This window comes from Ovis canadensis, chromosome 18, assembly GCF_042477335.2.
Source record: "Ovis canadensis isolate MfBH-ARS-UI-01 breed Bighorn chromosome 18, ARS-UI_OviCan_v2, whole genome shotgun sequence".
Lineage (NCBI taxonomy): Eukaryota > Metazoa > Chordata > Mammalia > Artiodactyla > Bovidae > Ovis > Ovis canadensis.
Window position 1 is genome coordinate 60,700,844 of NC_091262.1, and position 27,385 is coordinate 60,728,228.

The following is a 27,385-nucleotide window of genomic DNA, read 5'->3' on the forward strand; positions in this document are numbered from 1 at the left end:
ATACTATCAGATATGCTGGGATCTTCTTGTTGCACTTTTGCTAAGATCTGTGTTGTCGAAACAGGTGATGACAGGAGTACTATTTTGTGTTATTTTAGCCGTCACTAGCCTTCCTAGTATTTTTCACCACTCCCACTTGCTGGCAGTATATCATGGCACAGTTTCAACAGAATTCTACTATGAGCTGTGAGCTAACTGGGAAATGTCAACATGTAAAGCCATGTCTAGAATTAACCTGTCTTTAGCTGGGGCAAACTCCCACACTCTTTCTTCTCTCTCAAAACTTAATTACAACAGAAGTGCAGCAGAAAGGTGCGGAGAGGGTTGGATGAGGAGAGGCTAGCCACTTCTATAACCAAAAGGTAAGAGAATCATGCAAAATCCACCATGAACATTTAACTATGAAACTAGAAAACAATACTGTTTGTTTTGTCAGGGAACAAACTCTTCTAATTAAGAACCACATGGCCATCTGAGTAAGAGTCTTGATCTCTCCAAAGTGAAAGGATCATGCCCTTCAGCTTATTGTGATGCATGCCACATCCTTTCCTCTGTGGAACATCTGACTCTAATTGAATAGCTATTGAGGTTCCTGCTGTGACATCCTAGAGGCATCATCACACTTTCAAGCATCAGCCTTGGCTGTGATCTGCCCCATGTCCCCTTTAATAGCAAGAGGTCAACATTCTATCCCCTAGCCAAGTTACACACTATATGATGGCTCCTCTTAGTACTGCCCCATGCTTGTTGACCTTGAAAAATGACCAGCAGCCACAGGACAAATCGGCCAAGCTCCTGAAGGTCATGGCCCCCATGTAACCTAATCAGCATCTCTAAATAATCTGTCAAGTTGAGAGTCATATCCTAGGGGGACTTTGCTGCCCACATATCTGAAACTTTTCTCAGATAAGCGGATCCATAAAGATTTCTGTGGAAAGATTATAGAAACAAAAAAGAAATGTTCAAAACCTTTAAACATTTGAGAAAACAAAGAAGTAAAAGGTCATTTTCAGACTTTTAAAAAATCTGTTAAAGTGTTTCCTGGATTGTAAACAACAGAAAATTTCACCGAGAAAAGAACAGAGATCTAAAGATCTGGATTGTCTTCAATACCAGTGGTCTCTGACAATGCTAACAGCATCCCAGGAATCATAAAATGACATGAAAAAGATATCACATGCTGTATCTTGAGGAGTTCACTTCTTATTTTGGCTATTTACCTTGTGTCCTCTCAAAAACTAATTTAACACCTCACTGTCAAGGAGAATAAATATAAATATTTCTCATTCTCTCTTCTGCCTATATAGTTCAGAGCTACTGATGCTGTTTTAGCACAAAACAAAACAATGTATTTCCAACCTAGTTTTGGTTGAGGTTTCATTTAAATTCACTTTTTAACTATGGATAATGTAAATATGGGCTTCCCAGGTGGCATGAGTGGTAAAGAACCAACCTGCCAATGCAAGAGACAGACGTAACAGATGCAGTTTTGATCCTTGGATAGGGAATATCCCCTGGAGGAGGGCATGGCAACCCACCCCAGTATTCTTGCCTGGAGAATCCCATGGACAGAGGAGCCTGGTGGGCTACAGTCCATAGAGTCACACAGAGTGAAGTGACTTAGCATGCATGCACGGAATGTGAATATGCTGGTAAGTCGACCAAAACATTGAAAAAGATGCTATTCACTTGCAGGCCATATGATGTACATCGTTGATTTTGTTTAACTAGTATAGATTTAAAGTTAAATTAGGTTTGATAAAATGGACACAGACTCTGATAGAATTATAGGAATTATTAAAATAATTAGCTTATAACTACTGCCTTTCAACTGTTGACTTTCAGATCTGTATTATAATATTTATTGACAGACTGGATCTCTCTAAGGCCCAGACCCAGCTTTTAAATTGCCTCCTGAGCTAGCTCCACCTAGATATCTCTGGAGCCCCCAAATCTCCACCTGACCAGAACACATTCTTCAGCTCTCTTCCCAGTCCAACATCAATCTGCTCTTCCTTTGACCTTCCCATATGTTCTACAGGCAGTAATTCAAATCAGAAACTGGACTTCATACTAGATACCTTTACCTCTCATTTCCAAGCAGGCTTTAAGTCCTGGGACTTCTTTGACTTCTCTCAAATCTCTTTCTTTCTCTCCATCTCTACTGTCTTTACCAAATGCCAGGCCTTCGTTATTTCTTGACTGGACTTTAACAACATCCTCTTTAAGTGGTTACCCACCACTCACAGGACAAAGACTCATCCAAATGCTATTTCTTTGTCTTGGACTTGGCCTATAACCTTCAACTCTCCCACCTCAGTGGGCTTCCTGGTTTTGGCCCTAGAAAGTAACTGCAGGTCCTGTTTGACCCTGGTCCTCTGAACATCAAGCATTTGAATGCCGAGTTACTTGTCTGCCTTCTGAATGCCACTGAGGCACCATGAAAGAGAGTGAATCCTGTTCCCACAGTTCCTTGTTTATGCCTTGCTTCTTATAATAATTTTGTACATATCTATTCCTTTCCCCACCAAACTGTGAGCTCCTCAGAAAATCGAATCCACGTACTGCCCATATTTCTTTTTTTTTTTTAATTTTGTTTCCATATTTCTGTCTTAGCATCTATCACAATATATGGTGCATAGGAGGAAAATTAATAATGTTGATTAGATAAATAAATGAACCAATCAAGCACTGAAAGATGCTTCAATTCTTGGATTCAAAGCTAAATAAATAAGGTAGAAAATATAGAAGCAAACTGATGGCATTTGATAGTTCCCAATCAAACATTAGTGAAATATTATTTGTGAGGAAGAAAATAAAGTTTCCTTAATTAAGAAACATAATGCTAATTACATAAAAATCCAGGAGGTACCTTACATTTGTATTGTAACATGAGTAGAAAAGAGTAAAAACATTTATAGATAAAGGTGAAGTTTTAGGAAATCTGAATTTCATTTTCAGTCAACTACAACCTAAGGGCAAATTAAACACTGAAAAACTAAAAATTGGCATCATAATCCTATTACTTTTTTTTTTTTTTTTACCATTTCATGATTAGGTGTTATCATCAAAGTCTGTGGCTTACTTTTTATGTATGAATACCTAAAGCGATCAAGGCATTAGGCCTCAGGAAAGGGACAAAGACTTCTTCAGTGACTATGATGCAGAAGTACACTCCCTAAAAAGGAATATAAAATGGAAATCCCATAAGTTCCTTAGCTCAGGCCAGCTTTCTTATTGCATAAGACTTACTACAAAGATTGAGCTGAAAAAGTTGCAGAAAATCGTAACATCAGTATAGCAGATGTTAGACAATGCTTTGAGCTCCAGATGTCCACAAACAGCCTTGTTACACTGAGTCAGACCCATGGGTCACCCATCCCAGAATCACATGTCTTTACAGAGATCAAGGAACGATTGTGGGATGCCATGATTTTCCTCTAAAATGCCACACTCAGCAAGATAAGCAAGTATTTCTCAAATATCCCCAGTTTCCTAAATAACTTATTGAAAAGCTGTCATCCTCAAGCTGATTTAAATCCTTCCTGAAAAACAAAATTTACCACAGACTCCTGATTTGGACCTAGGGAATTGGCTGGACTTGAATCAGAATTGTTTTCAGAACTGCAGGATGAGAAAGTCCAACACAGAGGGCTTTAAAGGGATTTCATCAAGGGCATGGAAATACTGTACACAATACTGTGTAAATCTAGAGCCGTTTTTAGAAATTATCTTCAATTTAATATAAATGTCATACTTTCTCATTATAAATGATCAGAAACCAATACAATATTGAATGTAGAAAAAATGCAAAAGCTATAACTTTGTCACACATCTTTATTACCTTTAAAAATAACTAATGAATGAAAAAAAAACTAATGAAAAACAGTAACACACACACACAAAAATCAGATGGGGGTAAAAAAGAGAGAAGCTGTAAAAGGAAAAGCCCACAAGATCCTTTTAAGTGTAAAACACATAAATTTTTCTTTTCCTCTTTTTTTTTTAACAGCCCTCTTCTGTGGGAGGGGGTGAGGGGGGAGGTTTTATGTGATCAGTTAGAACTTCTAGATAGTAACTAAAACAGAGAGAAACAGACAGTAAAAAGAGTTAGTGTCCAACCATGGAAACCAAAACAGAGTTCATGTTCTTCCCATTGCTCCTAGAAATATTCACCCTCAAAAGATAAGATACATTTATTCTTATAACTTTAGATGCTATAGTTCTCTCTAAATCTTTTGAAGCCAAAATTCTTTACCAGATCCACTTTGGCATCAGATAAAATAATTTAAACTGCTTCCCAATGAGATTTAAACCTAATTCCATGCTAGGAATTAGGAAATTGCTTATTAGGTTATATCTTCATTAGGTTTGTTTATCCATGTTTGAATATGATTTGTTTATGGAGTCATCTTTTTAGGTTAAAAACCTCTAATCCATCTTTAGAAGCACCAAATTATATCTGAGTACAATTTAATCTTTGTATGAATACTTGTTGAGAGGTATAGCAAATTGACATTGGGACAACATATTACCCCAAAGTTAGAACTTCATAATGGCCCTTTCTATGTCCAAAGCAATTTCTCTACCCCCTGAAATGAAGATGTTTCTCCTGGACATTCCTTTCACAGAATGGGAGAAATATATGTATGTGTACATATATACACATACATACATACCTACACATATATATTAATACATATACACACATGTGTGTGTGTGTATATATATATATATGCCCAAAGACTGGAAATATCATAGGGCCAAATTTTTTGTAATAATTCAGGAGAACAGATAGTAGGAATTTTGATTGAATCAAAGATATACACTCACTTGATTTGCAATCAAAATGTTTCCTTAATAAAGACCACAGACCACATTATTATATCACATATTTAAACACAAAGACAAATAATGTGATGAATGAAAGTAAAGATCTTGCCAAATGAATTTCATTCTCTGTAAATGAAATTACACCAGCATGAAAAGTTCTTATTCTGTATAGATGTCCTGAAGATATTTTGTTTTGTCAGTTCTCTCACTCCTTTTCTGATTACTAATTTTAACTCTGGAAATCAGTCAAATAAATAGAAACAAATACATAAAATGCAGCTGAAGAAGCAAGTTTAGAAGTTTTTGTGTATTTGGCAAGTAAACCAGATAACCTTTCTTCTAGATACTGTGTTAATTTTAAGAAATTTTTTTTCTAGTTACATTTATGGCAGGAAGTGTTCTTTAACAATATATCTATCCTCTTACAGAGATACATGTGGGAAAATCAGGTAAACTAATTCTTGGTATCAATTACAGCTTTATTTTCACAGAAAATTTAGAATTATAAAATAGGCTCCCTGTAAAATTTTATGTTCACATACGTTATAGGAATGTGATATAATATTTTAATATTGTAATTTAAGTCAGTTTAACTATGTTTATATTTACATAGTTTTAAAAATATGGCAGGTTAAATATTCTTTATAATCAGGAAAGCTACCCTAACAGAATCTCTAAACAAACTAATGTAAATATTATTTGAGAGGCTCCACATGCTGAGAAGGTATCATATATCTTAAAAAGATTTGGGCCATTCTCAAGGAGTGACTTCATCACACCTCCTTTAAGTGTCCCTGGAAGAAGTGCCCCGAGAGAGAAAAGACCAACATGTTTTGTGTAGTAATGCTATACCAAATGAAAAATTTAGTATTTCACCTCCATTTTTCAGTCTGGGTTTCAATTATAGTAGTTAAAAGGTACAAAATTGGAAAAAGAGAAGCACTAGCAATTCCATAGCTCTAATCTGAAATATCATGGCACTTAACCCAAAAGGAATTCTAAAATTAACCAAAGTTATTTGCTCATTTTTGTTCAATAAATATGGTTACATACTACCTATGTATTAGGAAAACAAATTACATTGATAATTATTGACTCATGATTTAGGGTCAGTCATATGGAAAAGTAGATCTGTTTACTTTCAACTGTTCCACAAAACAACTTATAGACTTTTAGGTCTAATGCATTCTTAAAAATTGAGTTCTCCTTTAAGGTTGTTTAGATAGTAACATACAAGCTAGAAACTGTAGCCCAATGAATTTTGCCCTAGACTAACAGAGAATTGCCCTTGTTCTGTGTGAAATTCACCTAGCCATAGTCTGGACCATACTCAAAGGAGACAGTAGTGGAACTAACGATTTTTCCATTAAGGAAGGTGATATTTCATTTGTTCATTCAATGAACATACACTGAGCACTTTCTACATGCAAGGCACATACTGGGTTCTGAAGTTACAAAAGTAAATAGAATCCTTTACCCTCAATGAAATGACAATATAGAAAAAATTACAGTATGTTTATGGAAATTGACACACTAATTCTTGTCCCAAAGATGCAAAATTTACATGAAAATGCAAAAGCTTAGAATAGCTAAGTCTACTGTGATAAGACACAAAGTTAGAGGACTTCAGTTCAGTTCAGTTCAGTCGCTCAGTCGTGTCCAACTCTTTGCGACCCCATGAATCGCAGCACGCCAGGCCTCCCTGTCCATCACCAACTGCCGGAGTTCACTCAGACTCACGTCCATCGAGTCCGTGATGCCATCCAGCCATCTCATCCTCTGCCGTCCCTTTTTCATCCTGCCCCCAATCCCTCCCAGCATCAGAGTCTTTTCCAATGAGTCAACTCTTCACATCAGGTGGCCAAAGTACTGGAGTTTCAGCTTTAGCATCACTCCTTCCAAAGAACACCCAGGGCTGATCTCCTTCAGAATGGACTGGTTGGATCTCCTTGCAGTCCAAGGGACTCTCAAGAGTCTTCTCCAGCACCACAGTTCAAAAGCATCAATTCTTTGGCGCTCAGCCTTCTTCACAGTCCAACTCTCACATCCATACATGACCACAGGAAAAACCATAGGCTTGACTAGACGGACCTTAGTCGGCAAAGTACTGTCTTTGCTTTTGAATATACTATCTAGGTTGGTCATAACTTTTCTTCCAAGGAGTAAGCGTCTTTTAATTTCATGGCTGCAGTCACCATCTGCAGTGATTTTAGAGTCCAAAAAAATAAAGTCTGACACTGTTTCCCCATCTATTTCCCATGACTTATACTACCACATATCAAGATGTATGATAAAGCTATAGTAAGATAATGTGACACTGGCAAAAGAATAAACAAATAGACCAATGGAATAGAATTTTTAAATCCACAAGTACATCTATGCATAAAGGATCACAGGATTTACAATTAGTGTATCAGTGAAGAACTGTAAGGAAAAGAAGGTCTTTTCCATAAATGGTACTGGGAAGATTGGATATCCATATAGGAATAAAAAGGAATCTTGATTCTTATAACACATTAAATACAAAAATCAACTCCAGATGGATTGAACATCTAAGCATCAAAAGTAAAACAATAAAACTTTAAAGGAAAACCATAGGAGATCATTTTCAGATATTTGGGATGGACATAAGATTTAAAAAGTTACTGAAAGTGTTATATAAGAAAGAATAAGTTAGGCTACGTTAATTGTTACATAATTTTTTACCAAAAGATTAATCATAAAAGTGAAAAGGAAAGTCAAAAGGTGGGGAAAGATATTTACATAACATATATCAACAAAAACCGAGGGGACAAAAAGGGTTCAAGACTTACAAGTTATTTCATATAAACAAATATATGAAAAAGTTATCCACTGTAATTATTCATCATGAAAATGCAAATCAGACCCATAATACACCCATTGGAATGGCTAAAATGAATAAACACACACACAAACATGACCAAGTGTCATTGAGGATGTGGGACTGAAGTTCCCATATATTGCTGGACTGTTAACTGGTGAAACTAGTTTGGAAACTGACAAGCTCTGCTATGGCCAAATATGGACATGCTTTAAGACACAGCAGTTCCATTCTAGGAATGTTTCCAATAGGAAGATAAATATTCACCAAAGACTCTTGAGAGTCCCTTGGACTGCAAGGAGATCCAACCAGTTCATTCTGAAGGAGATCAGCCCTGGGTGTTCTTTGGAAGGAGTGATGCTAAAGCTGAAACTCCAGTACTTTGGCCACCTCATGCGAAGAGTTGACTCATTGGAAAAGATTCTGATGCTGGGAGGGATTGGGGGCAGGAGGAGAAGGGGGTGACAGAGGATGAGATGGCTGGATGGCATCACTGACTCGACGGACGGGAGTCTGAGTGAACTCCGGGAGTTGGTGATGGACAGGGAGGCCTGGTGTGCTGCGATTCATGGGGTCGCAGAGAGTCGGACACAACTGATTGACTGAACTGAACTGAACTGAGCATAAGAACGTTCATAAATGTAACATCTTTAAATTAGACCATTAGGTGTAAAGCAAATTATTTTATACTATAATAGTACACTGCAATTAAAATGAATGAATGATAGCTATGTAAAACAAAATGGATAAATCTTCTAAATAGATTGAATTAAAGAATACAGACCCATACATATTGTATGAGTCCACTTCAGTAAAGTTCAAAAGAAGGCAAAACTAACCTAGAGTAGTATTAATAGCTTCTGGAATAGTGGATACCCTTTCTTGGGAGAAAGTAATATCTTGAAGGGGGAAAAAGTGGGACTAGTTGGGTGTTGATTATGTCTTGTGATATATAGGTGTGTTCATTTTGTGAAAGTTTTATTAGGCTAAATATTTATGATTTGTGCACTTCTTGTATGCATACTATACTTTAAAAGTCACTTTAAAAAATTACAGTATGAAAACTTTCAATTCTAGCTGTGATTTTGGTCTCCCACTATAAACAAATGAACTTGCCCTCCTACAAAAACAACAAGAAAACTGGACAAAATACAGGGCAGCTATTTTCAGAAAATAGATGAGTATCAGTGCAGGGCTGTTTTCCCTAAAAGAAGGGAAACAAATTATCTCTATGATTGCCTCTGCATTCCTCTTGGAAATAATTTCTAGACAGCAGTGTAGGAAGGGGCAATCCAACCAAAGTACAGTAGTTTATTCAATTGAGGAGACAGAGATTAGAGCTCAGGAAGACCAAGGCAGCTCTAATTTGGAAGACAAAGCCAGAGAGAAATCAGCTATGCAGCGAAGGAGCTCCGAAAATCATCATGAGGGTCTGTCCTGTTGCCTTTTTTTTTTTTTTTTTTTGGACAAATGTAGGATGAATATGGGCTTCTCTGGTAGCTCAGCTGGTAAAGAATCCACCTACAACATGGGAGACCTGGGTTCAAACCCTGGGTTTGGAAGACCCCCCCTGGAGGAGCACATGGGTTCTATCCCTGGGCTGGGAAGATTCCCTGGAGGAGGGCATGGCAACCCACTCCAGTATTCTTGCCTGGAGAATCCCCATGGACACAGGAGCCTGGAAAGCTCCAGGTCATGGGGTCATAAAAAGTCAGACATGACTGAGAGACTAACACTCAGCACAGCATGCATATATGCATAATAAAATTCTACAAGACCAAGCAAATTCCAATGAGGGAACTGGAGCTAAAATATTCTTAGAGCTCACATAGGGCTGGAAGATATTCACATGTTTTAAACAGCCAGAATGGAGAGATATCACTGAAAGCAGGGAACACTGAGTACAGACTCCAGAAGGATCACAACTTTGTAGCAGGGCTAAACGAGTGGTAAGATAAAAGATACTCTAGATCCACTCTAAGTAATTTAAAAGCAAGCTTTGAAAGAATCAAGATGATCCACAAGTAACTTAACTACTTGAAAAACAAACTAAAAACACTTTAATGGAGAACAGTGAAATCCAGACACGCAACAATGTAACATTTACAATGTTCACTGTCCCATCAAAAATAACAATGAGGCTGGGAAAAGAAGACCCATATCCAGGAGAAAAATTAGTCCACAGAAACAGACCTAGAAATGACAGAGATGATGAAATAAGCAAAAATTTAAAGCAGTTATAATAAACACATCAAGGGTCTAAAGGAAAACTATAAATTGTGTATTTAAGAAGCACAAAAAATCTCAGGTAGGCTAAAGAAAAAAAATCATTCAAAGCTAAATTATATTCAAATTCCTGTAAAGCAATGACAGAGAAAATCTTTATGTCCCAAAAAAGACATTATATAAAGAAGAACAAAGATAAAAAATGATAGAAAAAAATGACAACCCAGCTTTCTACATCCAGAGGAAAACATCTTTAAAAAGCAAAAGTAAAGTAAATATTTTTTCCAAACAAAATTTTAGAGCATTCATTGCCTGTGCCTCGTTGTACTATAAGAAATATTAATGAAGTCCTATAGGCAGGAAGAAAATGATACCAGATGGAAATTTGGAACTCCACAAGGAAATGAAGAACATCAGAAATGATGAATGTATGAGTAAATGTAAAATAATTTTTCTTATTTTTAAACTTTTTAAAAATAAAATTTAAAAACTTTCTTATTCATTTAAACAACAGTAGACTGTTTAAATGTATTGTGGGGTTTATGCGTGCGTGCTAAGTCACTTCAGTCACGTTGGACTCTTTTCAACCCTATAGGCTGTAGCCCTCCAGGCTCCTGTGTCCATGGGGAGAATACTGGAGTGAGCTGCCACGCCTGCCTCCAGAGGATCTTCCCGACCAAGAGACTGAACCCTCATCTCTGGCAGCTCCTGCATATCAGGTGTATTCTTTACCACTGAGTCACTGGGGAGGCTCCTTGGGGTTTATAACATATGCAGAATTAAGGTGCATGACAACAATAGCACAAAGAACAGAACACAAAAGGAGGAAACATTCTGTAGTGAGGTTCTTATGGAGTGTGGTACAATATTAGTTGAAAGTGGACTAAATTAAGATAAAAAATATATATTGTAAACCCTTAACCAAGCACTTAAAAAATAAAACAAATTCATAACCATAGGATGCCTTTTTATTTATCTGTGTCTTGTTAATTTCTTTCATCAATGTATTATAGTTTTCAGTGTGCAAGTCTTTCACCTTTTTTGTTGTTTATTCATATGTAAAAAAGTTTACTCATATGTATTTTATTCTTTTAATGCTAAATGGGATTTTGTTTCTCAATGTCCTTTTCCAATTGTTCATTGTTAGTGTATAGAAATGCAACTTATTTTTATATGTTGATTTTGTCTCCTGAAACTTTGCTGAATTTGTTTATTAGTTCTAACAGTTTGGGGTAGAGTCTTTAGAGTTTGCTTATAAAAGATCATGTCAACTGAAAACAGAGATAATTTACTTCTATCTTTCAGATCGGGATGCCTTTTATTTCTTTTCCTTACTCTGGCTAGTACTTCCAGTATTACATGTAATAGAACTGGCAACAGTGAGTATCCTTGTTTTGTTTATGATTTAGAGAAAAATCCTTCAGCTTTTCACAAGCTGTAGCCTTATCATGTACTATGTTATGTTGAAGGACATTCCTTCAATAGCTAATTTGTTCATCATTTTTATCAAGAAAGGTATAATATCTTGTCAAATGCATTTTCGGCATCTATTGAGGTGACTATATGATTTTTATCCTTCATTCTGTTAATGTGATATATCATATTTCCTGATTTGTGTATGTTATGCCATTCTAGCATCCCAGGGATAAACTCTTCTTAACCGTGATGTTTGATGCTTTCATTGTACTGTTGAATTTGGTTTGCTAGTATTTTGGTGAGGATTTTTGTATCTATATTCATCAGGAATATTGCTTGTAGTCTTTTTTGTAACTGTCCTTATTTGACTTTGGATTGATTACAGAAATTAAGGAAGACACAAATAAATGGGATGACATCCCAAGTTCATGAATTGGAAGACTTAATATTGTTAAAATGTTCATACTACTTGAAGCGATCAAAAAAAAAAAAAGAAGCAATCTACAATTTCAATGTTATTCCCAAACCCCTGAAGACATTTTTTACAGAAATAGAAAAAAATCCTGAAATTTATGTGAAACAACAAAAGATCCAGTGGTCTTTAGAAAGTGACCAAAACTGGAAGCACCACATATTCTGATTTCAAACTATTACAAAGTTATAGTAATGAAAAATTACGGTGTTGGCATAAAGACAGACATATAGACTAATGGAATAGAATAGAGAGTCAAGAAAGAAATCCATTCATATAACTTCAACAAAGGTGCCAAGAATATATGATTAGAAAAAGATAAGTTTCTTCAACAAATGGTATTGGAAAAACTGGATATCCAAATGCAAAAGGATGAAATGGAACACTTATCTTACACTATACACAAAAAATCAACTCAAAATAGATTGCAGACTTAAATGAAAGACTTAAAATTATAAAACTCCTAGAAGAAAACATAGTGGAAAAGATTTATGACATTGATCTTGGCAATGACTTCAGAAATATGACACCAAGAGTTCAGCAACAGAAGGCAAAAATAGTCAAATGGGACTAAAACAAACTGAAAAGTTTCTGCACAGCCAAGGACCAGCAGCAGAGTGCAAGACAAACTACAAAATGAGAGAAAACATTTATAAACCATGTATCTGATAAGAGGTTAATTTCCAAAATATATAAGGAACTCATACAATTCAAGAACAACAACAACAACAAAAAAAAAACAAAAACAAAAAAAAACCCAATTTAAAAATTAGCAAAGGACTTTGAATAGGTATTTCTCCAAAGAAAATATGCAAATGGCCAGTAGGTATATGAAAAGGTGCTCAAAGTCACTCATCATGATGGGAATGCAAACCAAAACCATAGTGAGATATCACTTGCTACCTGTTAGAATGGCTATTATTTAAAAAAAAATAAAAAGGTAAGTGTTGGCAAGATGGTAGAGGAACTGTTGGTGGGAATATAAAATGGTGGAGCAGCTATGGAAAACAGTATGGAGGTTCATCGGAAAATTAAAAATAGAACTACCACATGATCCAGCAATCCCTCTTCTGAGTATATATCCACAAGAATGGGAATCAGGATCTCAAAGAGATTATCTGCACTCACATACTCATTCTACCATTATTCTCAATAGCCAAGAATATGCAAACAACCCAACAGCCCACCAAGAGACAAATGAATAAAGAAATGCAGTACATATGTACAATAGAGTATTATTCTGCCTTCAAAAAGAAGACAATCTACCATTTGTGAGAGCATGCATGGAACTGAAAGACATTATGATCAGTGAAACAAGTCAGTCACCTAAGGACAAACAGTGCATGATCCACTTATATGAAGCATCTAAAAGAGTCAAAGTATCTAAAATATCTAAAAAAGTATCTTTTCCTTATAGAAACAGAAAGTAGATTGGTGGTTGTCAGGGAATGGGGGGGGCGAGGGAAGCGGGGAGTTGTTGTTCAGTGGGAATAAAGTTTCAGTTTTGCTAGAAGAAAAGTTCTAGATATGTGCTAAATAACCTAGTACCTATAGTTAACAGCGTGGTATTGTGCACTCAGAAATTTGTTAATAGTGTAGATCTCATGTTAAGTGTTCTTACTACACACACACATGGAAACTTTTGGAGGTTATGGATATATTTAATACCATGGTGATGATAGCATGGGTATCTGTATATGTCCAAACCCATCAAACTGTATGCATTAAATATGTGGTTTATATCAATTAAAACCAAATAAAGCTACAAAAATAAGAATGAAAAGCTAATGAGGTGATAAAGATGATACAGTACAATAGCAAAAAATAATCCTAATGAAAGCAAGGATAGAGAGATAAAGGAACAAATTAAACTGAAACAAAAAGAGAACAAGTAGAATAGTAATCTTCAATCCAGCTACATCAATAATTACATTAAATGCAGAAGGTTTAAACTATTACATGGTAGATTTTATCCATTTAGAGTAAATTAAAATGTAAGCCCCAATTATATGCTGTCTGATAGATAAAATATAATAATACTGATAGGTTAAAGAAACCAAAAAAGATTTATTATGTAAACACTAATTATTACAAAAATCCAGAAATGACTGTTAATAATATTAGACAATATAGACTTAAGAATTTTATCAGAATAAAGACAGACATTCTATAATGATAGAGGAGTCAACAAAAGACCCCCACAGTAATCCTAAATGTGCATTCACCTAATAACAGAGCTTCAAAATGCATGAAGCAATGACAGACAAAACTGAAAAAAGAAACAGACAAATTCACAAATGTACTTGTTAGCTGAAGACAGGAAATCAATAAGTACATTGATGAGGTGAATATCATCAACCAACTTGGCTGTACTAACATTTATAAACCCCTCCATTTCAACAACTGCAGGATATATAGTCTTTTAAGCATACGAGAAACATTACTAAATGGCCTATTTGCTGGGCCATAAAAACTAGTTTCAATAATTTTGATGAAATTGAAATAAAAAAGAGTACATTCTCTGACTAGGACTGAATTAAAATAAAAATGAGTGATTGAAAATATCTAGAAAAAATTCCTAATTATTTAGAATTAAAGAATACCATTCAAAATATGTCACAAAGAAGAAACCATAACAGAAATTAGAAATATTTTTAACCGAATGAAAACAAAAACACAATGTATCAAAACTTGACCTTGGCTAGGCAACAATTTCTTAGCTAGGACACACACACACACAAAAGGTAACACATTTAAACAAAGACATTTGAGGGAGAACAAAAGAAAACTGTTGGAAGAGGGAGAAGAAAGATTAAGCCAGTGGTGGTAAGTGGAACAGTAGGAGGGAACTTCTCAGAACTACCTAAGGATACAGATGGAGTGACATTTATCTTGAGATGCCAAATAATAAAACCAAGAAGTCAGGTAAAAGAGAAAGCAGAGAGGGCAACATAGTGATGAAATGCATGAAGATTAGCACATGAAAGAGCAGGAGCACCCGGCTGAGAACCAAGAGTGTGGACTTGGAAGAGATCACAGCTTAGAATACTGGCTCCTACAGTAGTGCAGATACTTTACTACACTGGTACTCATATATTAAATATTTCGGAATACAGTCATGTTTGTGTAGTGCCCCTATCTACAAAAAAAAAAGGCGCACTATAAAGACTATCTGCAAGACTATCTGCTGCTTTCAACTAAATCTAAAGAGGATACTTGTGTAGTAATTCCATATAACTGAAAAGTTATAACGAATCCCTTGCGGAATGTCTCAGTTCTCCAGTTTGACACATTAGAGAAATCTCTAGGTTGTATTGATGCCACTAACAACTTTTTTTAAAAAGCATTGTAAAATTATTGAATTAATAAGATATTTTAGACATTTGAATAAATTAGAAGATTTTCAATAGCTCTTTAGCCATATCAATCCAGAAACAGCCTGAATCTATTTTTTTTTTAAATCACATATTCTCCTCTTCCAAGGGTCATCTTTATGTCTGGAGGTCTAAAGATGGGTAGGTGAAAACAGAGGGGTTTCTTTCTATTTTACTTTCCTGGACAACAGGAAGAAATTGACAATTCTGCAGCAAGGCTAGGAATATCCCATTGGAGTCTGCAGCAAGAGCATTCACTTGAAATGTTTGACTGTGTCTCTGTTTATATATAGATTCTGATGCTACCTCTAGCTAGATGATCAGGAAACAGGCAACTCTAGAAGCATGGAGAACCACCCCAGGAGACAGTGTGTGTGGAGAAAAACTTTACCTTTTAAAACAAATTCTCTATATCCAGTCATTGTTCAGTCACTAAGTTGTATCTGACTCTGGGATCCCAGGGACCGTAACTTGCCAGGCTCCTCTGCCCAGGGGGTTTTCCAGGCAAGGATACTGGAGTGGGTTGCCATTTCCTTCTCCAGTATCCACAGTATCCTTGCCTAATCGTGGAAATAGAAACCAAAACTGACTTGAATCCAGCTTTATGCCTGTCTCCAAAAATATTAATAATGAACTCTCTGGTGTCTGAAATTACAGATTCAACAGCTAATAGCCTCAGGAGTGGTATATGAGCAAATATTTGGGGCGGGGCAAGTCTTCCTATTTTCTTTATTGTGTAGAAACCAGCCTTCATTAGGAATTATTGGGACCCAGCACACAACTTGAGGCAATGGAAGCTAAGGTCCTAAAACACTGACTTCTTAATGACACCTCAGAGACCCAGAAGCATTAATGCTGACTTCCTAAAGCATCTAATCTTTCCCAGGGAGCAGTTTTCCCTCCTGATATAGTTTGCCTCATTATGACAACATTGAGTTGATACCCTTATCTTTAAAACAACTCAGAGTAATTCCTAAGTCCTGGAAACAGTCACAGCATAAGAATTTATAATAGTCACATGTGAAAAATAAACAGGTACTCCAAAGAGGACTAATTTACTTACAGAATAATGCCAGAAACATTAAACCTGATGGCTTTGCTTTTAAATAAAATGCAGTTAATTTGATTACTATTTATTTTATTTTTTGCCAGATTTCAATCAACTTTTATGGTAGGATTAAGCTTGTAAGTAGAGTGTTGTGTTTTTAAAAAAATAATGGAAGCACTTTTCCAAACTTCACCATGGTTAACTAATGGGAGGATAATGTTGTACATTATGGATCCGTGTTTATCCTCCAACGTATTTATCCACAATGCATGCGTGTTTAGGGTCTGGGTTAGAATGAGTAGGTATGTGTATTGCAGACTCTCATTAATTCATAACAGCTTAAATTGTGATTTTTATTTGGCATCCTACTGTGGAACCCAGTCGAGAATGCCGAACTACTCAGCTAAACATTTTCAAATCCGTGACTCTCCATCTGGTTATTCAATCAGAACAAAATCCCTGCAAAGAAAATCCTCTTCTTAAAATGTACCCCATTTTCCTGGCTAAGAATCATTCTGGAGAAATGTGAACAGTTTGCCCAGTTGTTCAAGGAGTTTATTTGCAGGAAAAACTAACACTATAAATATCAACAGCGCTTAAATGGAAGTGAAGAAAGAATTCCCTCATCCTGCATAATGGCAGGTTTGTTAGAAATAATTATACAGACAAAAATGGAAATGGAATTTATTATTTTGGAGCATTTTTTCAAAACGCGAAGTCACCATTAAACAGTCTCATATGACTCCATTGACATATCAGGAGTAGCTATATTAGCATCATTATGTTTTACGAAAACTTCAAAGTAATGGTAATTTAGTACCTAACACCATGTAAGGTCTTCATAAAAGATAAAAACTGCTCTAAACAAGCAAGAATATTCTTGTGCTGCTGCTGTTGCTGCTAAGTCACTTCAGTCATGTCCGACTCTGTGCAAACCCATAGATGGCAGCCCACCAGGCTCCCCCATCCCTGGGATTCTCCAGGCAAGAACACTGGAGTGGGTTGCTATTTCCTTCTCCAATGGATGAAAGTGAAAAGTGAAAGTGAAGTCGCTCAGTCTGACTCTTCATGACCCCATGGACTGCAGCCTACTAGGCTCCTCCATCCATGGGATTTCCCAGGCAAGAGTACTGGAGAGGGGTGCCATCGTCTTCTCTGAATATTCTTGTAAGAGTAAGCAATTCTACCAAGCAAGATGCCTGGACACAGTGGCCTATAATAAATATTTGTCAAATGAATACCAAAATATTCCACTCACAGTTCATAGGACTTTTGTTCCCATTAAAATGGTAGAGAATTAGATTCCCACCTTAAGTAGCTAAAACAGAGCCTTTTATAGAGATATTCTGTTTTCAATGTGTTTTTCATTGCTTTAGTTCATTGACTATCCCTATCTTGGAGAAAAGTGGAAAAAGTAAACATTCCAATTATTTTTTTTTCTTCTTAAAAGGTAAGTCTGTTTCTAATTAGAGAATATTAGATAAAAGAAGATTTGGGGGTGTGCGGCTATGGAAAAGTGATAGGAATTGTATAGGTTAGAATTAGCAGGCTTGGCTATCATGTTGAACAGAATAAACAGCATGTAAACACTGGATGCTGGAAAACATTTTGTGTTTCTAAATAAAAAATGGTTCTGTTATTCCTCTACCATTAGGACAGAGAAAAAAAATATTTAAGGGGAAATGGTGAAAGTGAATCAAGGGAAAACCTTGATTCACTTAAAAAGAACTATGACAAGAGGTTATAACATAGCTTTTCTCCAAGATGGCTAACCATGTATGTGTAACCATTACTTCTTTGAAAGTTGGAGTCACTTCTATGCTCTTGAATCTTAGCTGGTCTATAACTACCATGATCAATAGAATATAACACTATATACCTTCTCAGATTAGATTCTAAGAAGACTTGCAGCTCTCACTTGGCTTCTTGGAACAATCACTTCTGGAGGAAGCAACCACTCTGTAAGAAGTCCAGAGTACCATGCTGTGTAGAAACCCAACACAGCCACACACAGAGGCCTCTTGAGAGAGAAATGTCCAACCAGTCCTTATAGCCTGGAATCAGATACGTGAGTTAAGAAGCCTTCAGATGACTCCTGCCTTAGCTGCATCTAGCTGCACTCCAAGTGAGAAACACCTTGCTGAGTTTATCAAACCATTGCCAACAGAAGAAATATTAAGAAATTGTTGTCTTAAGCCATTCAGTTCTGGCAAGCTAAAAAACACAGCATAAAACCACCAATAATCAGGTTTTCAGAAAAACATTTAACATTATTCTACTGTTGAACATTTAAAGAAACAGTGAGATTTTAGAATAAAGTAGGAACCACTTTTCCACAAGTTGCTAAAATCAGAAAACCGAGTCATGTTAAACCCTCCCCATTCTTTCAGGCCCCTGATCCAATCACCAAATTCTCCAGTTTACCTTCCTAATATCACTTGATTCTATGTACTCCTCCTCATCCACATTGTCATTGCCTTATATGACATTTGAACTTCTCGTCTAAATGACACAATATCACTTCCCTCAGACCCTCTAAACCCACTTCATAGCTAGCTATCTTTCACATTATTATCCTAATAATCTTTTTACAGCAAAGTCCTCTCATCTTTCTATCTAAAATCCTTCAATATCTCTCAGTAACAGTTACATGAATTTTAAATTCTTCAATCTAACACATGAGGGTCTTTATGTTCAAGCATCCTCCTGCCTCTCAAGTCTCATCCCCTACCATCTCCTCATATGTCCCTCCTATCAAATTAAACCTCTTGTAGCCATCAGAGGGAGTTAGGTACCTCTGCACTGATTTATCCAAATCCTTTGCATTCTGCTTATAACTCTGCTGTCTAACTCCTTCTTGTTCTTTGAAATTCAGCTCAAAAATCACCTCTTTTTAGAAAGGTTTCCCTGAACTGGCCTATCTAATTTTTCTCATCATTTTGAATTTTTGTTGTTGTTTTTTATTAAACTTTTTATTTTGTGTTGGAATATAGCTGATGAACAATGTTGTGATAGTTTCAGGTGAACAGCAAAGGGACTCAGCCATTTTGTCTTATCTAATTTTGACATCTCTCCTTCAGACTCCCATGGACTCATTTGCTTTTCCACTTGTGAGTTCAGTGCACCTTGAGTTAATTTCCTGAGTCCCTTATTTAAAGCAAGGGAGACTGCGATGACACCTGACACATATCAGGCCTCAATTACACATTCCTAGAGGGAAATAAATGGGTTATTGAAAGCCATGATATTTTCATTTATGCAGTGAAAATCATAAATATTACTTCCAACTGTGAATATAAAGCTGTTTCTCTGAGGAGGGGCACACAGTTCAAACTAGAGGCAAATAAGAAGCTTGTCAGAGGTCACCATAACACATATGAGGATAATCCAGCAGATAGAGTGGAGAGAAAAGTATCTTAGCAGATGGATAAGCTTTCGCAAAAATGTAGAAGTAGAGAGTTCAGGAAGCATGCATAAATCAATGTGGTGAATGCTTCATACTCTGAACAGCAGAAGGTGAGGCTGGTATGATGGTCAGAAGCCAGAAGATGGGAGGCTCTGAGAAGGACATTATACTGAATTGTATAGGCCATGGGGAGTCATCACAAGATATAAGGCAGAAAAGAAACACTGGGGTTATATGTTAGAAACCTTAGTTGTGGGAAATTGTTTAAAGAAGGGATATAGAAAGGAGAGAGGTGTGGTTAAGAGTCTAATGCAGTAATTCAGATAAATTTACAAGACTTGGAATTAGAATTCACAAGGTTTGCTAACTGTATATAATGAGTGGCAACTAGAATGCTCTCAGAATTTTGCTCTGTGTCATTCTGTGGTGGTGGCAAAATAAAATCAAACTAATTTTCAAGGATTTTTGAGAATTTTACCATGTATTTTGAGCTAATTAGAGACGTTTTGTAATATGAGATGTGATATTTTGAAAGAGATGTTTCTGACAATAGTCTCTATTTGCTATAAAATAGCCAAAAAATAGAATTCCTTTGGATTATGCCAGAGTCTCCATGTAATCCCAAAGAGTCATTAAACTTTCTGCACCTCCATCTGGCAAAATTTTCCATATAAGTAAGAAAAATATATGAATATTTTTAAATATATTTATATTAATATAATATTAATATATCTTAAAATATATTATAAGAAAAAATATATGCCTCCCAGATAACTCAAGGGCTTCCCTGGTGGCTCAGAGGTTAAAGCGTCTGCCTGGAATGCAGGAGACCTGGGTTCGATCCCTGGGTTGGGAAGATCCCCTGGAGAAGGAAATGGCAACCCACTCCAGTACTCTTGCCTGGACAATCCCATGGAGGGAGGAGCCTGGGAGGCTACAGTCCATGGGGTCGCAAAGAGTCGGACACGACTGAGCGACTTCACTTTCCCTTTCCCAGATAACTCAACGAAACAATTTAAAAGTAAATTTGTCTGTTTGGTAATTTCTGTTTCTGAAAGGCAAAATGAAATACAACCTCAATTTCCTCCTCTATTAAAAACGTTTTTTGAAGAGAAGGCTTAAATGACTTCAAATGGCCCTTTCGGCTCTAGGATCAGTAACTCCATAAGTCAACACACTTGGTTGGAGCTACATTCTACCCAGATCAGCCGCTGATCCTCAACAAGAACCAAAGGATTTATGGTGGAGATAGGTTGTCCTATTTAAGCACTTCCTGCTGAGTAAAGTAGTACTTCCTTTTATTTGTCTTAATAGTCTGGTTCTTCATCGCGCTACTTTTTTAATGAGGTGTTTTCGTTGAACAAATATTTGTTGAGTGCCTACTATGTGCCAGGCACCACATTAGGTGCTAGAGAAACAAAACAAAATGGCACATGTTCCCTTTTGTTACGTTTGTTAACTGTAAAGCATGTTCAAGCCAAAATCCATCAACTTCTAAAGTAATATTTATCATGTACATGATCCTGCTCTAGGAACCATGCCAGGCTACCCCATTAAACTTGATGGGCCTGAGAATAGTAAAACTATACACTGTATAATGTATTTATAGTATATTGCAAGGCAACAAGGTCCCCTGAGAAGGGAAGGCAGGGAAACTGAAAAATCATCATAAGTGCGCTTGGAACTCAGAACATTCACAAACTCCCTGACTACTTCATGACTCTTTCTTTACCTATAAAATGGAGATAATAAGGCCTACTTCTAATATTCTTCACAGGATAAGGATTAAATAAGTAAAAGCACATTAAATACTTCAAGCCTTAAGAAAAAGCACTAAATAAATATTAGGTATTGTTATTTGGTAGCATTACATAAAATTACATTAAAGTTGAAAGCCTACTGTAGTTATTCTAATGGAAGTTTAAATCCCAAAATGAAAGCAAGGTGAACTGAATAACTAAAATCAGGACACACCCCAATCAGATATAGTTAAAAACTAAAATTAAAACTGGAATTAAAAGTGCATGACTAATAAAAGATGGTTTCTTGCACAGGACAGAGCTTACAAGATGTTTACTTTGTGTCTATAAAGCTGGGGAGGAAAACATGAGCCCTACCTGGGTTGACCACTCTTGCGTTTTAAAAATGAATCTTCAACTGGTGGCAGCTTTGAGAGAAACTCCTCATTGTTGGGGATCATGCATCCACTGAAGATTATGCTACCTGCTCTCCAATGACAAAACAGGGACACCTGCACACCAGGGTATTTGATGCTTGTCAACTTCAACAGCAGAACCAGTTGTTAATCTTGAGAGGTTGATTGTAATGGAAATCAGTTGTCTCTGCTCAAAAGCTTTACTTAGGTTTTGTTCAAAAGTTCTATTATAAAATATCCAGGCCCTAGGAGGTGTGTTAGTCGCTCAGCTGTGTCCGACTCTTTTGCGACCCAATGGACTGTAGGCTCTTCCGTTCATGGAATTCTCCAGGCAGAAATACTGGAGTGGGTTGCCATTCCCATCTCCAGGGGATCTTCCCAACCCAGGGATCAAACCTGGGTGTCCTGCATTGCAGGCAGATTCTTTACCATCTGAGTCACCAGGCCCTAGAAGAAGACAATTTCTCATGAACATTTTTTGGCTAATATACCCAAAGCTAAGAACTTCCCATGTGGCACTAGTGGTAAAGAACCCACTTGCCAGTGCAGGAGATGTAAGAGACGCAGGTTTGCTCCAAGGGTTGAGAAGATCCCCTGCAGAAAGGAATGGCAACCCACTCCAGTATTTTTGCCTTGAGAATCCCATGGACAGAGAAGCCTGGCAGGCTACGATCCATTGGGTTGCATAGAGTCGGACATGATTGAAGCAACTTAGCACGCACCCAAAGCTAAGGTAGGCACTAATACCAAACAGAGAAGCTAAACTAATAAAACCTTCATCTACCTCCACATTAGAACTATCTTCAAACTCAATAAGAGGAATCAGAATGCAATTCAGTACCCTTCTCAAGTCCCAGGATGGAAAGCTTCATGAATAGGGAAATAACGGACTTAGCAATACCATAGTATTTATTCCTCTTTCTGCTTCTGTGCTGTAGATAAAAGAATAAAAGGGAGCAAAGTGGAGTTTCTTTTAACCTTACTCACAACAATTCTTCTTTTAGTTTCCTAAAGAGGAAATGAATAGAAGAGATGGGTGAGGAGACATTTGGATCCTAAGATTTTAGCATCATTAGGTTCTCTGATGCTAAGAATGGCTGAACGTTTAAAGCTATCTTTAGAAATGGCTTTTGACTACAAGCTAGCTTTCCAGGAAAATAAATAAAAGGGAAAATATTAGTTAGAAAAATACCAAAGTTTAATTAGATTTTTTTTAAGCACCGAAAGGGTATTTTTCAAATTCATATTTGTTTAAACCCAAACTGTTTTAAAAATAAGCTTATATGGGTAAAAAGTAGAAATTACACTGCTATTAATCTTTAAGGAAATAAGTAGAGAACCACTGACTAAATCTCAGACAAAACTATACCTTTCTATTAAATTTTTTTTTTTGCCTTTCTTTGTTTTTTTTTTTTCTTTCTATTAAATATAATCCAGGGAACCTCACATACTTTATTTCAAAGATGAACAAATCTCTTAAGAAAGGTGACTCTCTAATAATTAAAGTATCTAAGCAAAAGCAAGTCCACAAATTCTAGTGAGTTACACAACTTTCTGAGTAACAAATTCTAGAGTCTTAAAATTCTTAGATTCAAATTCTTCCTTACAACAAATCTGTATCTGTTTTATCTTGGGAGATAAAAAATATTAAAAGTATAAAATCCCTTGGGAATTAACTCTTCATCTATATTAAAGCTATAAATCACCAGCTACCAACCACTGACTGAAATTAATGATACTAGTCCCTATGCCATTTCCACTTAACTTCTAATTCTCCAAGACTTACAAGGTGAAAAGAAGATAGCACAATTTGGCTTTTAGTTTACAAAATACAATTGTTAAAATTCTCTTGCACTCTAATTAGATTTTACACAAACACACACACACACAATAGAAGAGCTAAGATTTTGAAACTTTTTGTATGCTTAGTGTCTTTTATCCCCAAAACTTTAAGATTTACTTAACATTTATTATGTGGCTCAGTGGTAAAGAATCTGCCTGCAATCGAGGAGACACAGGTTTTATCCCTGGGTCAGGAAGATTCCCTGGAGAGGGAAATGGCAACCCATTCCAATATCCTTGCCTGGGAAATCCCATGGACGGAGGAGCCTGGTGGGCTACAGTCCATTTGATCACAAAAGAGTTGGACACAACTTAGTGACTAAACAACAACAAAAGCACCTCCTACATTTTCTTGGCACTATTTCCATCTTAGTAGCCTTGCTTTTTCACTTTTATGAGCTTCATTCCACAAGATACTTCAAACAACATACCATACCTAGCACTACCGCTGACGAATCAATGAAATCCAGGTGGGCAGATTCTTCACCATCTGAGCCACAGGGAGGCCCGAATAAATAAATATCAGCAGCTAAAACCTCATGGTTCTCCCCAAGACTCTATCACCAAGACTCTAATCTATCAGCATATTTTAAATAGGAAGATAATCAAGAGATCCCAGAAGGCTCTCAACTCAGTCTAAAATCCATATTCTGCCACTGACACCTCCAAACAACTTTTTAGGATCCTAAAGTCTTGAACTAGTGTAGACTTTCTAGCTGCCTACATAGTATTTCAAATACTGTTCTTGCTAAGCACCTTAATGTTTCACAGATATCTCCTAACAGGATAATTTTGAATCATAATTAAATTTCAGTTCCTCACATCTTTCCATTTCAACTCATCCAGACACGGAGCAAACTGTTGCCAAATGGTGGGGGGATGGGACCTAATGGAAAGCCTGACTTGAGAGGGCCCTCTGTTCCCCAACCCTGACTCTAATATGGTAACTGTTTTCAAAGGATTCTCTCACCTGGACTATGTGAAAGATGATGCCACTGTGCACACTATGATTTTCTTTCTCAGTTAGTCCTGAGAACTAAATTATTTTGTAGACACAAACAGGCTCATATGGGAGGCATCTAATATCTACATTCATCACAACGTCTTAGTGAAATAAATCCACATTATTTCATTATTGTCATTCTTTAACGTCTGATTGGTTAGAGGATTTAACTCCAAATTTTCTCACTGTGGGCTTCCCTCATAACTCAGTAAAGAATCTGCCTGCAATGCAGGAGACCCTAGTTCGATTCCTGGGCTGGGGTATCTGCTGGAGAAGGGATAGGCTACCCACTCCAGTATTCTTGTGCTTCCCTTGTGGCTCAGCTGGTAAAGAATCTGCCTACAAAGCAGAGACCTGGGTTGGATCCCTGGGTTGGGAAGATCCCCTGGAGAAAAGAAAGGCTATTATATTCTCCGGTATTCTGGTCTGTATAGTCCATGGCGTTGCAAAGAGTCAGACATGACTAAGCGACCTTCACTTTCTTTCCTCACTGCCATCCCCTGCAATATATCAGACTACAGTATATTTGAAACAGAATAAAGCACTGTTTGCAAACCTAGCAAAGAAACCTGGAAGTAGCGGGAGGACACCCTTCAAGTACTATCAGAATAAACGTGGTTTATATCTAATTCTGAGATTCTGCTCCCAACCACACCTCTCCAAAAATAGTAAGGTCATAGGTTTTTTCATCTTTCTCATTTTTAAATTTCCGACTGTCTGTAAAATAACATTTTTAAGCTTTCCTTTTAAAAGACAAATACATTTAGATCTTCTGTTTTTAAAAGGGCCACCTTAGAGTTTAAAGAGTAGAATTCTGCCTGGTTTGGATATCAAGAAAGAGACAATTTGTCTCTAAATGGTAGAATAGTAACTCTAGGGTAAATTATTCCACATTTCCTTCAGCTACTGGTACTGGGTTTTTATCTATGGGTACCATCAGTTTTGCAAACCTCAGGCCAACAATCACAGAAGTTGAGAGAAGCCCATCAGGGGAAATCAATCCTAGTCAGGCTTAAAGAAATCTTTAGCATCTACATTTCTACCAAGCTGAATCACAAACAGTCCACACCCATCATGATCCCTCTTCAAATAATTTCTTCATTTACCTGTGTGGCATTTCCTGAAAGTAAGGAATGGGCTTGACTGGATGAGCTATTATCTCATTAGGATTTGTGAAGGACCAAGCAGACTGGAATGCTTTTCATGATCCCCCCCTCCCATGTCCCGTCTCCATTTCCCATACCCTGGCCACCGTTTGTACTGTTTGCCTTTTCTCAGCTTCTGTGTTGCTCAAGGTAGGTAGATAAGCCCTTTAAATGATTACTACCACTCTGCACTAGCTTCCAAAGCCTCTGACAATTTTTTCCATGTTTGGGAACTGCTTTGTGATAGAAGTGTTGACAATGTAAGGCGATAACTCAATCACAGACAAGAACTTCTCAGAATAAATGGAAATCACCCAAAGACTCTGGGAATCTTTTCCTAAGGATTTTTAGCCATAGGTCTGTCCAAAGCACATGTGGAAGGCAAGATCTATTTCTCTTGTTCTTTAATCAGCAGAAATACCAGGACTAGTAATAAAGGTATACATACGAGGCTTTTTTTTTGGGGGGGGTGTCAATATGATAGTTTTCATATCACTTTTATTTTTTCCACTTTCTCCTTTTAGATTATCCAAAAGGAAAATCATACAATTTCTCAGTCTGGTATCCTAGAAGAATTACAAACTGATTTTCATGTAGAAACAAAATAAATGCTTAAAGGTGGGGGAGATCAAAGCATAATGCTTCCCCTCCACCCTGCTGCATGCATTTTCATGCTGCCTGAGGTTCATTTATATCAGTGTAACTAGAGGTACAAGGACACAGTCAGAACTCTTTCTCTGGTACAACAAGGACAGATAGGTATTACATTTCAGCTTGAGAGACAAAAAAAAAAAAAAAAGGGCAAGGAGAATTTGCTAAATATTTGCTTCCTTCTCAGAACACTGCTAAGTTTTCTTTTGCTAGTTGATTGAATGCCTGTTGCTGAACAAAATCCTGCAGTTGCACTGTAAAAACTGCTGTGTCTGAGCAAACTGGATGGATGCTGAAGGCACACAGTCCCACCTCGCCCCACATCATCCCACAGTGTAGGGGGCCCCTAGGAAGAATAGGGCCACCAAAGAGCCTCCCTCCCAAGAAGTGGTATACCCACTTGAGCTAATTGGGAGTGGACAGGTGTGGAGAGTAGGAAAAAATAAAGGAAACCATGTCAACTTCATTTTGAATCATGAAGAAAACAAACAAAAAACAATGACAGAGAGAGGACAGACTATCATTGATAAAAACACTCTATTAAATGGAAAAACAGCTGGTCATGCAAGGTGCCAGAGGAGCAATCCAGGTAGAGAGCGAAGCAAATGCAATGGCCATGAGGTCAGAAAGAAGAGAAAACTCATGGCACAGAGGAAAAAGACTTTTTCTTTTTTAATGTTTTAATGGTTGAGTTTCTAATGCATGGCCAAGAAATAAAACTATATACTAACCAAGCATGGGTTAACTAACATGTTTACATTTAAAATTAACCTATTATTTCAGATATTTTCTGGAGAGAACACTTTATTATTATTATTATTTGAATTTATTTCTTTCCCCAGGGACCAATTATGTCTGGCTTGTTGTTTCCTTTGAGAGCCCAGGAAACTGCTGTGAGTAGGCCTGAGCAGTCTTCTACTCCTGGTTTATTTTCTCAAACACCCCTGAAAACATGTTGTTAAACTGTATATA

The 27,385-nt window shown here is 36.7% G+C and overlaps 1 protein-coding gene and 1 non-coding gene across 5 annotated transcripts in view; one reads left to right on the forward strand and one right to left on the reverse strand.

Annotated features, from left to right (window-relative positions):
- Positions 1–27,385, reverse strand: part of SLC25A21 (solute carrier family 25 member 21) — a 554,176-nt gene that overhangs the window by 261,890 nt on the left and 264,901 nt on the right. The gene's annotated exons all lie outside the window — the stretch shown is intronic.
- Positions 20,402–20,473, forward strand: TRNAS-GGA (transfer RNA serine (anticodon GGA)). The gene has a single exon. It is a non-coding gene; the product is annotated as a tRNA-Ser (tRNA).